At 46.1% G+C, this 16360-nt stretch overlaps 1 long non-coding RNA gene across 1 annotated transcript in view; it reads right to left on the minus strand.

Moving 5' to 3' along the window:
- The window catches only part of LOC121282748, a 30829-nt gene extending 16458 nt beyond the window's left edge, over positions 1–14371 (minus strand). Inside the window, exons 1-2 of the long non-coding RNA XR_005944134.1 lie at positions 14290–14371; positions 5494–5645 (exon numbers count right to left, since the gene is read on the minus strand). This is a non-coding gene — a long non-coding RNA (uncharacterized LOC121282748). The remainder of the gene's footprint in view (positions 1–5493; positions 5646–14289) is intronic.
- Positions 14372–16360: the final 1989 nt, after the last annotated feature.

Below are 16360 nucleotides of genomic sequence, written 5' to 3' on the forward strand. Positions count from 1 at the left end.
CCCTTCCTTGACCTCTCTGTTTCAATCTCTGGTGATAGACTGTCCACCAATATCCATTACAAACCCACCGACTCCCACAGCTATCTCGACTACAGCTCCTCACACCCCGCTTCCTGTAAGGACTCCATCCCATTCTCTCAGTTCCTTCGCCTCCGTCGCATCTGTTCCGATGATGCTACCTTCAAAAACAGTTCCTCTGACATGTCCTCCTTCTTCCTTAACCAAGGTTTTCCACCCACGGTCGTTGACAGGGCCCTCAACCGTGTCCGGCCCATCTCCCGCGCATCCACCCTCACGCCTTCTCCTCCCTCCCAGAAACATGATAGGGTCCCCCTTGTCCTCACTTATCACCCCACCAGCCTCCCCATTCAAAGGATCATCCTCCGCCATTTCCGCCAACTCCAGCATGATGCCACCACCAAACACATCTTCCCTTCACCCCCCCTATCGGCATTCCGTAGGGATCGCTCCCTTCGGGACACCCTGGTCCACTCCTCCATCACCCCCTACTCCTCAACCCCCTCCTATGGCACCACACCATGCCCACGCAAAAGATGCAATACCTGCCCCTTCACTTCCTCTCTCCTCACCGTCCAAGGACCCAAACACTCCTTTCAAGTGAAGCAGCATTTCACTTGCATTTCCCCCAACTTAGTCCACTGCATTCGTTGCTTCCAATGTGGTCTCCTCTACATTGGAGAGACCAAACGTAAACTGGGCGACCGCTTTGCAGAACACCTGCGGTCTGTCCGCAAGAATGACCCAAACCTCCCTGTCGCTTGCCATTTTAACACCCCACCCTGCTCTCTTGCCCACATGTCTGTCCTTGGCTTGCTGCGTTGTTCCAGTGAAGCCCAACGCAAACTGGAGGAACAACACCTCATCTTCCGACTAGACACTTTACAGCCATCCGGACTGAATATTGAATTCAACAACTTTAGGTCGTGAGCTCCCTCCCCCATCCCCACCCCCTTTCTGTTTCCCCCTTCCTTTTCTTTTTTTCCCAATAAATTATATAGATTTTCCTTTTCCCACCTATTTCCATTATAAAAAGAGAAAAAAAAATTATTTTTTTTTTACATCTTTTATGCTCTCCCCACTCCCACTAGAGCTGTACCTTGAGTGCCCTACCATCCATTCTTAATTAGCACATTCGTTTAGATAATATCACCAACTTTAACTTTAACACCTATGTGTTCTTTTGTATTATTGTTGTTGACATCTTTTGATGATCTGCTTCTATCACTGCTTGTTTGTCCCTACAACCACACCCCCACTCCACCTCTCTCTCTCTCTCCGCCCCCACACACACACCTTAAACCAGCTTATATTTCAACTCTTTCTTGGACTCAAACTCAAGTTCTGTCGAAGGGTCATGAGGACTAGAAACGTCAACTCTTCTCCGCCAATGCTGCCAGACCTGCTGAGATTTTCTAAATGATCTTCAGTGTGCTAAGAATTACGTTGACAACCAATTTAAGATTGTCAGTCAGGCTTGCAACGTGGCATATTTGCATGTCCTGGAAGTGAAAGAGGGAAGGCACAGAGGATTTGTGTTTAAGCAAACATAAGGTCAAGAAGTCATGTGTGGTAAAGAAGCAAAACGCAGCTGTCAACAGAACGAGACAGGGTGTCCTTGATCAGTCACAAAATATGCTTTGTTCAATGTCAAACTGTGTAAATAGGGGAAGGGCAAGCTTTTAATCTGTTTAACAAAAAAACTGGCTCATTGTAATAGTATCCCTTTTGTGTAAATAGTTGATTGGTGAATTTCAATGTAATCACGACTCGTGTTAGACTTAATTAAATTAAAATTAATCTCCAGAAATGTATAAGAACCCTGACACGTAGTTACTTGTGCGTGATTGAAGGAGGATACGTACATATGTTTGCATATGCTCAAATAAACCGGTGAATAAAGGAACTTGAGTCTCATCTGATAATTGAACACGAGGAGGGTGACCGACCTCCCCCTTCAAGTGGTGCAGTGGGCAGGATCTGTCAGGCCCACTCTGAGGGCAGAATCATGATCTGCTGAGTATTATTTCAAGGGTTTGAAAAATACTCCCGGATTATTTGCGTCAGACTAGAAGTGTGGGCAAAAGGCAGATCCAGAAGTGCATGAAGAAAAGAGAGAGGAGGCCAATAGCGAGATAGGTGTACGAAAAATGGCAGCTGCCGAAAAAGACCCACCCTTGAGGGCGGAATCACGATCCGGTCAGTATTATTTCAAGGGCTGAAAAATAATCCCAGACGATTCATGTCGGACAAGGAGTGTGGGCGGTAAGGGGAGTTCATAAGAGTGGGGAGGGAAAGGGACAATGTCACTCCACCTCACCTGTAAGCAGAAAAAATGAATATTTAAAATGATAAACTAATTAAGAATGTGTGGAAGGTCGATTGGGACCTGAAAGGTCCCCCTCTGAACGTTTGATAAATAACTTAAAAAATTAATTGATCTAAGTTGCAAGAGCTGTTTGTGCTGGAAAGAGAGAGAGAGAAAGAGAAAGAGAAAGGTGGGTATCCATAGTGGGGTTAATGAGCAGCGACAGGCAGGAGCAGAGGAAATGTGAGCTTCAGTTGGTTTGATTGTCCCTGTATGTGGAGCCTCCAAGATCGCTTTATTCCCCTCACTGCTGCTTGAAGTTTAGTTTAGCGTATGAAACTTTTAAGTCGTGTTCAATGTTATAAGAATGTAAATACATATCTTTACATATGTGTGTGTTTGTGTGCAAGGAAGCATTCGTCCGTGAGCTTTAACATGTTTTCCACCCTAAATTGCCATTTGTGTGGGGAGTTCAGCACTTTAGAGTCAAAAGCCCCATGTTAGTTTAAAGGAAAAGTATATTCAAACATTCCAATGTTTTGAGTATAAGGTTCGAGTTGAGATTTCTGGCAAAAATCATAATTTGAAGGTATTGTAAAGATAAAACAGGGTTTTCCTTTGTTTGAGATGAACCAGTCTTTGTACCACCCCCTTGCAGAATAGGAAGGAGTAACTCTTTCCACCAGCTTCCAAGCTGATTTTGATTGATTAATTAATTTCAGCTCATACGAGTTGTATTCTAAAAATTCTGAGGAAAAAAAATTTATCTGAAATTCAAAAGGACCCTAAGAAAACCAAAAGACATATACACATGGTCCAGGTGGTTTCAATTGATAAAAAGGGTTTCTTTTGAAGAAAGAGATGAATTAAATATGAAAGGAAATCTGTATCTCAACAGCACTGTTATTTGAATTTGGGACAATCTTGAGATGTGAAAAGTGCAGTGTAATTTAGCAGGTTATTTTTGAATAACTAGGATGCTATCCAAGATAAAGAATGTGTTGATAAACATGTGGGACTTTCAATATGGATACAAATTTATACACAGAAGAGGTAGTTTTAATTTTGATAGTGTAAATTACAGTTCTTACAAAGTTTTAAAAAATTGTGGTTTCCGATAAAGTTCTCAAAAGGGAATTTTTATTCGAAAAAGGTTTGAAAATAATTGACACTAATTCAAATGCCGCAAGCTTTTGTATTTATAAGCCTGTTCCCAAAATATAAAGTTAAGCTCAAGACCTTGACAAAGTTTGGCAGAAATCCAATTTTGGCTGAGTTAATGAATCTGGGGTAATTCTAAAATGAAAAAAGGTCAGACACAATCTGATGGGTTACTTTGAGAAAATAAAATGTTGTTTGGGAAGAAGATAAGGAAGCAAAACATATTAATGCCTGATTTCTGTTTTAAAAATGTTATGAGAATACTTTATTGGACTGTAAAGTCTCTCCAGTCAACCTGAATGAGATAAGAGGGTAGCTATTGCATGTGTAAAATGGTATGAGGAAATGATTAAGGGTAGGGCATAGAGTTAGGGGAAGAAGGCACAATATACAAACTGTTTTAAGAGAACTGAATTTGATAATCTGGCCATCACCTGAGACATTGGAACTGCACAGGGGGAGATAAGCAAAGAACTAGAAACAGAGATCCCCGCTGACAGGGAATGGTTGATATAACCTAAAGAGTAAGGAAGCATTTTAAATGATCAAGACAATAAAGAAACTGACCTCAAGAGGATTTTAGGATGATCATGGTCAAAGGGAAAAGAAAACTTAAAGGTTGTTGAGGCAATTGAAGGGTAAGGAGGAATAATACTTAACTTACCACAAGGTGGATACAGGTAAAGGGAAAGCTGGAAAAAGGCTAAACAGATGTATAACTGCCTATATTAATGTGCTTGTGAGCTACAAAAAGTAAGATCACAGGATTAACACCATGATCACAAGCAAAGTTAAGCGACTCCCAGAGAGAACTGCCACTGGAAGGGAGGATACTGAGCCACTGAAAGATAGGATAAGAAGGTGCATTGTAGAGTTGTGTAGACAGCTTAAGGAATTGAGTTCTGACGTGGGACAGCAGCAGAAGATAGTGGACTGGAAGGAGTCCGGGGGGCACAAAGGGACCCAGACGAGGTATGGAGGAAGGAGGGCTAGGTCATCGCGCCCAGGAGTGTTCGCCAGACCCTATTAGAAATATACCAAGGTAACCAACACACAGGGCATAATAATATGTTAGACCTGGTGAGCCGATGCTGGTGGTGGAAAGGGATGTGGAAAGGGATGGGAAGAGGTAGCACAGTATTACCAATTATAATTTGTGCACATAGCATAACCCCGGGAGAGCGGTAAAAATTCAGCACCAACCACACCCCAAAGGGCCCTGGGAACAAATCCAAATTGATTTCACTGGACCCCTCCCGATGTCCAAAGCTTGGTCATAATTGACCAATTTACTTGCTGGGTGGAATATTCCCCACTCGGGATTGTTCAGCCACCATGGTGGCAAAAATTATGGTAGAAGAGATACTGCCCTGGTGGGGAGTGCCCACCCAAGTGGATTCTGATCAAGGTATCCATTTCACAGGGAAGGTAATAAAAGAAACCTGGGTATTAAGCAGAACTTCCACATTCCATACCATCCCCAAAGCTCAGGAATGGAGAAAGGATGAATTGAACTTTAAAGGCCTCCCTGGCCAAGGCGATCCAGGAAACGGCTGGGCACAAGTCCTATCTTGCACCCTAATACGTCTCAGGGAAACCCCCAACCGGACCACTGGATTCACCCCATTCGAGTTAATGACAGGTAGGGCCATGCAATAACCTGAAGGAGTCATAGTGGGGGAGGAGACGCGGTCCTCCTTAAAGGGGAGGTACGGGAGTACATGGGAGAAATGAGCAAGCAATTGCACTAACTGAGGCGAAAGGTTAGGGACAGGCAGGTAGCTAAAGATCTGGACACAGAAAAATCAGATGAGCGTCACAAAGTTCCCCAAGGAGGGGGGGGAGAGCTAAGATAATGGTGAAGGTCAATCCAGACCGAGCCAGATTTGCCCCCAGGCGGCATGGGTCGTATGAGATAATGACAGGTGATACATATGCGCTAATAGATATGAAAACAGGAAGTAAATGGAGGCATTACGCACAGTTAAAAATAAATGATGAATTACCAAGCGGTCACCCAGATGATAGGAGCCGAGGTTGATGTCTTCTTTTTCAGGTAGGTAGGCCTGATGTTTGCCAGCAGACTAACAACAGCCTGGGAAGCCCCCACAGTCAATGTTGACGGCAACATATGCTTACACCCGGGCAGTACGTCCAACTGCGAAAAGGGGGGGGAAGAGGAATGGATTAAGAAACCAAATCTCTGGATATCTGACAGGGTAACATCTACCAGACACCAGACACAAGCCATAACTACATAAGGGATTCATACACTAAATCTGACACTTGAAAAACCAGGGGTTCCTGTCAGATTCATGGCACCCAGATGCCAGTGGCTGGATACCACCCTCAAGGAATGGGACAGTAACATATGTGCGATTAGGATGGCTGGATGTAGATATTATATTGGGGGTGGGCCAGATACATCCGAACAAACCCCCGAGGACATGAACCTTACTTCTTCGGAAGACTCATCCGGTAACCCGGATATCAGGGGTGTGTATGACTGGGTTACGGGACTGGGCACATGGTATTGTATATGTAACATCACGGTTGTGTCAGACTCCCTGGTCCTCACATACAATTTATTGGGGCCAGGTATCAATTTAGTTCCAGGCTGGATGGACCTGCCTCCATTTGTATGGGAACCAGGTCTAGACGACTGGTACTGTCAAGAATTGTGCGAACATGCAATTGACCGATATGGTTGTCAAGATGTTAGACGTTATGAACTTGTGGATGGTGGACAGGCTTTGGGGAGTAAGGAGATGGGTTACTTGTTGGACTATAATAATAAAAACAAAAAAACTGCGGATGCTGGAAATCCAAAACAAAAACAGAATTACCTGGAAAAACTCAGCAGGTCTGGCAGCATCGGCGGAGAAGAAAAGAGTTGACGTTTCGAGTCCTCATGACCCTTCGACAGAACTTGAGTTCGAGTCCAGGAAAGAGCTGAAATATAAGCTGGTTTAAGGTGTGTGTGTGGGGGGCGGAGAGATAGAGAGACAGAGAGGTGGAGGGGGTTGGTGTGGTTGTAGCGACAAACAAGCAGTGATAGAAGCAGATCATCAAAAGATGTCAACAACAATAGTACAATAGAACACATAGGTGTTAAAGTTAAAGTTGCTGATATTATCTAAACGAATGTGCTAATTAAGAATGGATGGTAGGGCACTCAAGGTATAGCTCTAGTGGGTTTTTTTTTAATTTTATATAATGGAAATAGGTGGGAAAAGGAAAATCTTTATAATTTATTGGGAAAAAAAAAAAGAAGGGGGAAACAGAAAGGGGGTGGGGATGGGGGAGGGGACTCACGACCTAAAGTTGTTGAATTCAATATTCAGTCCGGAAGGCTGTAAAGTCCCTAGTCGGAAGATGAGGTGTTGTTCCTCCAGTTTGCGTTGGGCTTCACTGGAACAATGCAGCAAGCCAAGGACAGACATGTGGGCAAGAGAGCAGGGTGGAGTGTTAAAATGGCAAGCGACAGGGAGGTTTGGGTCATTCTTGCGGACAGACCGCAGGTGTTCTGCAAAGCGGTCGCCCAGTTTACGTTTGGTCTCTCCAATGTAGAGGAGACCACATTGGGAGCAACGAATGCAGTAGACTAAGTTGGGGGAAATGCAAGTGAAATGCTGCTTCACTTGAAAGGAGTGTTTGGGTCCTTGGACGGTGAGGAGAGAGGAAGTGAAGGGGCAGGTGTTGCATCTTTTGCGTGGGCAAGGGGTTGTGCCATAGGAGGGGGTTGAGGAGTAGGGGGTGATGGAGGAGTGGACCAGGGTGTCCCGGAGGGAGCGATCCCTACGGAATGCCGATAAGGGGGGTGAAGGGAAGATGTGTTTGGTAGTGGCATCATGCTGGAGTTGGCGGAAATGGCGGAGGATGATCCTTTGAATGCGGAGGCTGGTGGGGTGATAAGTGAGGACAAGGGGGACCCTATCATGTTTCTGGGAGGGAGGAGAAGGAGTGAGGGCGGATGCGCGGGAGATGGGCCGGACACGGTTGAGGGCCCTGTCAACGACCGTGGGTGGAAAACCTCGGTTAAGGAAGAAGGAGGACATGTCAGAGGAACTGTTTTTGAATGTAGCATCATCGGAACAGATGCGACGGAGGCGAAGGAACTGAGAGAATGGGATGGAGTCCTTACAGGAAGTGGGGTGTGAGGAGCTGTAGTCGAGATAGCTGTGGGTGTCGGTGGGTTTGTAATGGATATTGGTGGACAGTCTATCACCAGAGATTGAGACAGAGAGGTCAAGGAAGGGAAGGGAAGTGTCAGAGATGGACCACGTGAAAATGATGGAGGGGTGGAGATTGGAAGCAAAATTAATAAATTTTTCCAAGTCCTGACGTCAGGACTTGGAAAAATTTATTAATTTTGCTTCCAATCTCCACCCCTCCATCATTTTCACGTGGTCCATCTCTGACACTTCCCTTCCCTTCCTTGACCTCTCTGTCTCAATCTCTGGTGATAGACTGTCCACCAATATCCATTACAAACCCACCGACACCCACAGCTATCTCGACTACAGCTCCTCACACCCCACTTCCTGTAAGGACTCCATCCCATTCTCTCAGTTCCTTCGCCTCCGTCGCATCTGTTCCGATGATGCTACATTCAAAAACAGTTCCTCTGACATGTCCTCCTTCTTCCTTAACCGAGGTTTTCCACCCACGGTCGTTGACAGGGCCCTCAACCGTGTCCGGCCCATCTCCCGCGCATCCGCCCTCACTCCTTCTCCTCCCTCCCAGAAACATGATAGGGTCCCCCTTGTCCTCACTTATCACCCCACCAGCCTCCGCATTCAAAGGATCATCCTCCGCCATTTCCGCCAACTCCAGCATGATGCCACTACCAAACACATCTTCCCTTCACCCCCCTTATCGGCATTCCGTAGGGATCGCTCCCTCCGGGACACCCTGGTCCACTCCTCCATCACCCCCTACTCCTCAACCCCCTCCTATGGCACAACCCCTTGCCCACGCAAAAGATGCAACACCTGCCCCTTCACTTCCTCTCTCCTCACCGTCCAAGGACCCAAACACTCCTTTCAAGTGAAGCAGCATTTCACTTGCATTTCCCCCAACTTAGTCTACTGCATTCGTTGCTCCCAATGTGGTCTCCTCTACATTGGAGAGACCAAACGTAAACTGGGCGACCGCTTTGCAGAACACCTGCGGTCTGTCCGCAAGAATGACCCAAACCTCCCTGTCGCTTGCCATTTTAACACTCCACCCTGCTCTCTTGCCCACATGTCTGTCCTTGGCTTGCTGCATTGTTCCAGTGAAGCCCAACGCAAACTGGAGGAACAACACCTCATCTTCCGACTAGGGACTTTACAGCCTTCCGGACTGAATATTGAATTCAACAACTTTAGGTCGTGAGTCCCCTCCCCCATCCCCACCCCCTTTCTGTTTCCCCCTTCTTTTTTTTTTCCCAATAAATTATAAAGATTTTCCTTTTCCCACCTATTTCCATTATATAAAATTAAAAAAAAACCCACTAGAGCTATACCTTGAGTGCCCTACCATCCATTCTTAATTAGCACATTCGTTTAGATAATATCAGCAACTTTAACTTTAACACCTATGTGTTCTATTGTACTATTGTTGTTGACATCTTTTGATGATCTGCTTCTATCACTGCTTGTTTGTCGCTACAACCACACCAACCCCCTCCACCTCTCTGTCTCTCTATCTCTCCGCCCCCCACACACACACCTTAAACCAGCTTATATTTCAGCTCTTTCCTGGACTCGAACTCAAGTTCTGTCGAAGGGTCATGAGGACTCGAAACGTCAACTCTTTTCTTCTCCGCCGATGCTGCCAGACCTGCTGAGTTTTTCCAGGTAATTCTGTTTTTACTTGTTGGACTATTCCTAGCCTCTGACATGCTTTTGTAGCCGCAGTATTTATATGGCTAGTCCAGTTCAGTTTCTGGTCAATGGTAACCCCCAGGATGATGTTGATAGTGGGGGATTCATTGATGGTAATGTCATTGTACATCGAGGGGCAATGGTTGGATTCTCTCTTGTTGGAGATGGTCATTGCCTGACACTTGTTTGGTGCGAATGTTACTTGCCACTTGTCAGCCCAAGCCTGGATACTGTCTTGTTGCATTTGGGCATAGACTGCTTCAGTATCTGAGGAGTCGCAAATGGTGCTGAAAATTGTGCAATCATCAGTGAACGTCCCCACTTCTGACCTTATGATAGAAGGAAGGTCATTGATGAATCAGCTGAAGATGGTTGGGCCGAGGTCACTACCCTGAGGAACTCCTGCAGTGATATCCTGGAGCTGAGATGACTGACCTCCAATAACCACAACCATCTTCCTTTGAGCTAGGTATGACTCCAACCAGCGGAGAGTTTTCCCCGATTCCCATTGACTCTAGTTTTGCTCGGACTCCTTGATGCCGCACTCTGTCAAACGCTGCCTTGATGTCAAGGCCAGTCACTTGCATCTCACTTCGGGAGTTCAGCTCTTTTGTCCATGTTTAAACCAAGGCTGTAATGAGGTCAGGAGCTGAGTGGCCCTGGTGGAACCCAAACTGGGCATCAAAGAGCAGGTTATTGCTAAGCAAGTGCCTCTTGATAGCATTGTTGATGACCATTTCTGGCACTTTATTGATGATGGAGAGTAGGCTGATAGGGCAGTAACTGGAAAGGTTGGATTTGTCCTGTTTTTTATGTACAGGGCATACCTGGGCAATTTTCCATAGCTGAGTAGATGCCAGTATTGTAGCTCTACAGGAATAGCTTGGCTAGGGGCACGGCAAGTTCTGGAGCACAAGTCTTCAGTAATATTGCCAGAATATGTCAAGGCCCATAGCCTTTGCAGTATCCAGTGCCTTCGGCCGTTTCTTGGTATCACGTGGCGTGAATTGAATTGGCTAGAAGGTTAGCATCTGTGATGCTGGGGACCTCCGAAGGAGGCAGTGATGGATCAACCACCTGGTACTTCTGGCTGAAGATTGTAGCAAATGCCTTATCTTTTGCACTGATGTGCTGGGCTCTTCCATCATTGAGGATGGGGATATTTGTGCCAGTGAGTTGTTTAATTGTCCACCACCATTCATGACTGGATCTGGCAGGACTTGGATCTGATCCATTGATTGTGGGATCGCTTAGCCCTGTCTATCACCTGCTGATTATGCTATTTGGCACGCAAGTAGTCCTGTGTTATAACTTCACCAGGTTGACATCTCATTTTTAGGTATGCCTGGTGCTGCTTCTGGCACGCCCTCCTGCACTCTTCATTGAACCAGGCTTGATGATTATGGTAGAGTGGGGGATATGCCAGGCCATGAGGTGACAGATTGTGTTCGATTACAAGTCTGCTGCTGCTGATGGCCCACAGCGCCTCATGGATGCCCAGTCGAGTTGCTAGATGTTCAAAATCTATCCCGCTAAGTACGGTGGTAGTGCCACAAGACACGATGGAGGGTTCGTCTCCACAATGACTGTGCAGTGGTCACTCCTACCGTTATTGTCATGGACATATGCATCTGCTGCAGGTATGTGAGAATGAGGTCAAGTATGGTTCACTCACCACCTGCCACACACCCAATCTCGTAGCTATGTCCTTTAGGACTCAACCAGCTCAGTCAGTAGTGGTGCTACCGAGCCACTCTTGATCGTGGACATTGAAGTCCCCCACCTATAGTACATTCTTCACCCTTGCCACCATCAGGGCTTCCTCCAAGTGGTGTTCAACATGGAGGAACCCTGATTCATCAGCTGAGGGAGGGTGGTACATGGTAATGAGCAGGAGGTTCCCATGTTTGACCTGATGCCATGAGACTTCCGGAGGCAACTATCCCTCCCCCTCCCGACTGTATACCACTGTGTTGCCACCTCTGCCGGCTCTGTCCTGCATTTAATGTCAGCCACAGTGCAGTGGGTGTGGAGTCAGGCAACAACAACTAAAGGACATTAGTGAACCAGGCGGGTTTTTACAACAATCGACATGATCATCATTCCAGGTTTTTTTTACTGGTCCCCAGAGCATTACCCTGAGTCACTAATCCAGTGACAATACCACTATGCCATTGCCTCCACCCACTAAAACCCATTAATTTCCATCTGTGCTATTACTTCATTTATTTTGTTGCAAATGCTTCACTAAGATATGGCACTTTTAGCTTTAACTTTTGTCTACTATCTCTAATGTCCTATTTCCTTTTAGCTCACTGTCTTTCGCTGACCCATTCTGCTTATTTTTTTTACCAAAATCGCCACTTTGTTCAACAGTCTGGCATTTCTCTTACTGTTTTTGAATTTTCCCTTTCCTGAATCCTCCCAACACCCACCTTCATTGGTTTAAAACCCGATCTATCGCCCTAGTTATTTGATTCGGCAGGACATCGACATCAACATCCTGGGGAGTTACCTTTGGCCAGAAACTGAACTGGTCTAGCCATATAGGTGCTGTGACTACAAAAGCAGGTCAGAGGCTGGAAATTCTGCGGACAGTAACTCACCTCCCAACTCCCCAAAGCCTATCCACCATCTACAAGGCACAAGTCAGGAGTATGATGGAATACTCTCCACTTGCCTAGATGAGTGCAGCTCCAACAACACTCAAGAAGCTTGACATCATCCAAGACAAAGCAGCCCGCTTGATTGGCACCCCTTCCACAAACATTCACTCCCTCCACCACTGAAGCACAGTAGCAGTGTGTACCATCTATAAGATACACTGCAGTAACCCACCAAGACTCCTTCGACAACATTCCAAACCTGCGACCTCTACCACACAGACGGACGAGGGCAACAGATACCACCATCTGCAAGTTCCCCTCCAAGCCAGACACCAACCTGATTTGGAACTACATCGCCGTTCCTTCACTGTCGTTGGGTCAAAATCCTAGAATTCCCTTCCCAACAGCAGTGTGGGTGTATCTACACCACATGGACTGCAGCAGTTCAAGAAGGCACCACTGCCTTCTCAAGGACAGTTTGGGATAGGCAATAAATGCAGGCCTAGCTAGTGATGCCCACATCCCATGAATGAAAGGACACTAGTCCCAGTCTAGTTTAAGTGCAGCCCATCCCAACAGGTTCTCTTTCCTGAGTACTGAGTCCCATGAAGTGAAACTCACTTCTCACATCATTCTTTCAGCCACACATTATAACCTAATCTGTTTGTCCTGGTGCCAATTTACATATGGCTCAAGTTACAATCTAGAGAGATTCTGCATTTTAATTTCAACCCTAGCTCCTCAAACTCTCCCAGCAGACACATTCCTTGTTCTACCTCTATTCTTGGTTCTTACATGTACCATGACAACTGAATGCTCCCTCTCCTACTCAAAGATCTTCTCCAGCCGTAAAATACTCTTACTTTCTTAATCCTGACCCTAAGCAGGCAACACTACCTTCAGAGAAAAAACATACGCAGCTGCAGAGAACAGCATTTATCTCCCTGGCTAAAGTGTTCCCTATCACTGTCACATTTCTCTTCACTCCTGCCACTTGAATGGCCATCTGTACTACACTGCCATCATCAGTTAGCTCATTCACCCTGCAGGCACCAATAAAAATTACTTGCTACCGCCCTGCTCTTTCTTCTCTCTCTTCCCAACACGCACCACCTTCCCTAGTTCAAATATGTATCCAATTTTCCCTTTAGCGTCAGATAAGGCTCCAATATTATTTAGCAATCCTCCCTCGGTTGCGTGCTGCGTATGCACAGTTCCCTGCCCCTATCTGGGCGCGCTAGGGGAAATTCTGCACTCAGAATGAGTGGATGAGATCTTAAAACGGAGGCAAAAAATAAAAATACCTGGAAAAAAAAAAATCAGCAGGTCTGACAGCATCTGCGGAGAGGGATACAGTTGACGTTTCGGGTCCGTATGACCCTTCATCAGAACTAAGGAAAAATAGAGAAGTGTTGAAGAGTCATAGGGACGTTAACTGTATCCCTCTCCGCAGATGCTGTCAGACCTGCTGATTTTTTCCCAGCCATTTTTATTTTGGATTTCCAGCACCCGCAGTTTTTTTGCTTTTACCTTAAACGGAGGCCCCTGTCTCCCCTCATTCCAGTGGCATTACTCAAAAGAAGAGTTCGCTAAAGTGACTTGGCCAACATTTTTTCAAACGGTTGAACAGACGTTGGTTAAAGAAAAAAAGCAAACCATTTAATCGTTATCATAGTGCAACTTGTGAGATCCTTCTGCACACCAAAATTGGCGGTCATTACGGGGGGGGGGGGGGGGTGGTTTTGCCTTCAGGGACCGTGGGGCCGTGGCTGGCTGGGCCCAGCCCGAATTGCTCTCAACCGCCGCCTTCCTGAATGGCTGCAGACGGGGCAGTTGGTGCCGGTGCACCCACGGGTGCTGAAGCGGCTCCACTTCAAAAGAGTACCCGGGAGGCCCCTGAAAAGCAAGTTATTTCCTATTTCTCCTCTAATTTAAAGATGCCGGTTGTTAGTGGTTGGACTCGGCCTCTCGCTTCCACGCTCCGTGCGTGTACATCCCGAGAGAAGCAGGAGGCTGAGGTGGTCGGAGGGAGGGGACACACACACACCGTCTCAGGGCCGCACCATGGCCTGGTAAACATCAGGCGTCCAACCGACCGACCGACCGACCCATACCGGCCGCCTCATATCCGGGGCTCTGAGGAGCCCCCATGGTGCCGGCAACACCTCCCTCGACCGATTAAACGCCTCGCGCTCATTCTGCCGGCGGATCGATGGGTCGCGGAGGGCCGCTCCGAAAGCTGCACCGATCCAGCCCACTGCTATGTCACACAGCCGCCGGTCAGCCGGTGTTTTTTCACGGGCCTTCCCGACCCGCATCTACTCACCGCCGGCTCCGGCCGTCAGGTCCTCCTCGGTGCCTCGGCGGATCCCCTAGCGCGTCGAGATTGCAGCAGGGAACTACGCAGGCGCCGGAGGGAGGAGGATTGCTAAATGTAATTTGAGGCAATGCTGCAATTAAACAATCGTCTAGGCAAGGGTAATAATGCAACTAAATAATAATAATATAGACAATGGTTATAATAGAAATAAATAATCATATAGCCGGGGCAGTAATGGAGCAATATTACAATCAAAGAATATAATCAGTGGATAATAGAACTAAATAACCAGATAGAGTGGGCAGTAATAGAGCTAAATCATATAGACAAGGCGATACGACTAAATAATCATATAATCATATAAGTAATGTCATCTTAAGTTAGATAAGGATTATAACCTAGAACAAGAACCACTTGTATTTATATAGCACCTTTAACATGGCAAAACATCCCAAGGCACTTCACAGGAACATTATTAAATAAAATTTAACACTGCGATACGAGGGGATATTAGGCAAGGTGACCAAAAGATTGGTTAAAGAGAGAGATTTTAACAAGTATCTTAAAGGATGAAAGAGGAGTAGAGAGATGGAGGGGTTTGGAAGAGAATTCCAGAGCTTGGGGCCCAAGTAGCTGAAGGCACAGCCATCAATGGTGGAGTGATTAAAATGAGGGATTATCAAGAGGCCAGAGTTGGAGGAACACAGATACCTCAGAGGGTTATAGGACTGGAGTAGATTATACAAATCATCAAGCTTGGTTTATGTTGCCATATAGAAAGACGGACATAGCTTTTTACCACAATTCTCAGAAACATTTCACAACAATTCACACAATTTGAAGGCACCTTTGTTTTGAAGTAAACATGGCAACCACGTTGCATACAGCCCTCCCGCAGAATGCCCAGTTAATCTGAATTTGTGGCGTTGATTGAGGGAGGAATGTTGATTGGGACAGCAGAAGCATTCCCTGATTTTCAGATAGTGCCATGGGATTTCTGATGTTTGTGGGAAGAGTCAGAAGAACAGTGTTCCATCAGTAATCCAATGGAGTGTTAGCCTTGTTCAGATACTCAAGTCCCATATTGGGGCTTGAACACATGCCTTTCTGATTTGGAAAGCTAGCAAATAAACCAAGCTGACAGTTTTTAGTCTAAACCTATGTATAACCTTGGAGGAGTTCTCTTTTTTTAAACATGGCCCAATGTCAATATTATTCCATAATTCCACCAGTACTTAGGGACTGGACTGTTGAATGGGTTCACTGACATTGTATTCTTATCTACTTGGACTTCCAGAAGGCCTTTGACAAGGTGCCGCACAGGAGGTTGCTCAGAAAGATAAGAGCCCATGGTGTTAGAGGCAAGGTACAAGCATGGATAGAAGATTGGCTGTCTGGCTGGAGGCAGAGAGTGGGGATAAGGGGGTCCTTCTCAGGATGGCGGCCGGTGACTAGTGGAGTTCTGCAGGGGTCAGTGTTGAGACTACAACTTTTCACTTTATACATTAATGATCTTGATGAAGGAAATGAGGGCATCCTGGCTAAGTTTGCAGATGATACAAAGATAGGTGGAGGGACAGGTAGTGTTGAGGAGGCAGGGAGGCTGCAGAAGGATTTGGACAGGTTAGGAGAATGGGCAAAGAAGTAGCAGATGAAATACAACGTGGGTAAGTGTGAGGTCATGCACTTTAGTAGGAAGAAGAGGCATAGACTATTTTCTAAATGGGAAGAGAATTCAGAAATCTGGAGTGCAAAGGGACTTGGGAGTCCTAGTCCAGGATTCTCTTAAGGTTAAATTGCAGGTTGAGTTGGTAGTTAGGAAGGCAAATGCAAAGTTGGCATTTATTTCGAGAGGACTAGAATATAAAAGCAGGGATGTGCTGCTGAGGCTTTATAAGGCTCTGGTCAGACCACATTTTGAATATTGTGAGCAATTTTGAGCCCCGTATCTCAGGAAGGATGTTCTGGCCCTGGAGAGGGTCCAGAGGAGGTTCATGAGAACAATCCCAGGAATGAAGCTTAACATATAAGGAATGTTTGAGGACTCTGGGCCTATACTCGATGGAGTTTAGAAGGA

Source organism: Carcharodon carcharias, chromosome 10 (assembly GCF_017639515.1).
Source record: "Carcharodon carcharias isolate sCarCar2 chromosome 10, sCarCar2.pri, whole genome shotgun sequence".
Classification (NCBI taxonomy): Eukaryota; Metazoa; Chordata; class Chondrichthyes; order Lamniformes; family Lamnidae; genus Carcharodon; species Carcharodon carcharias.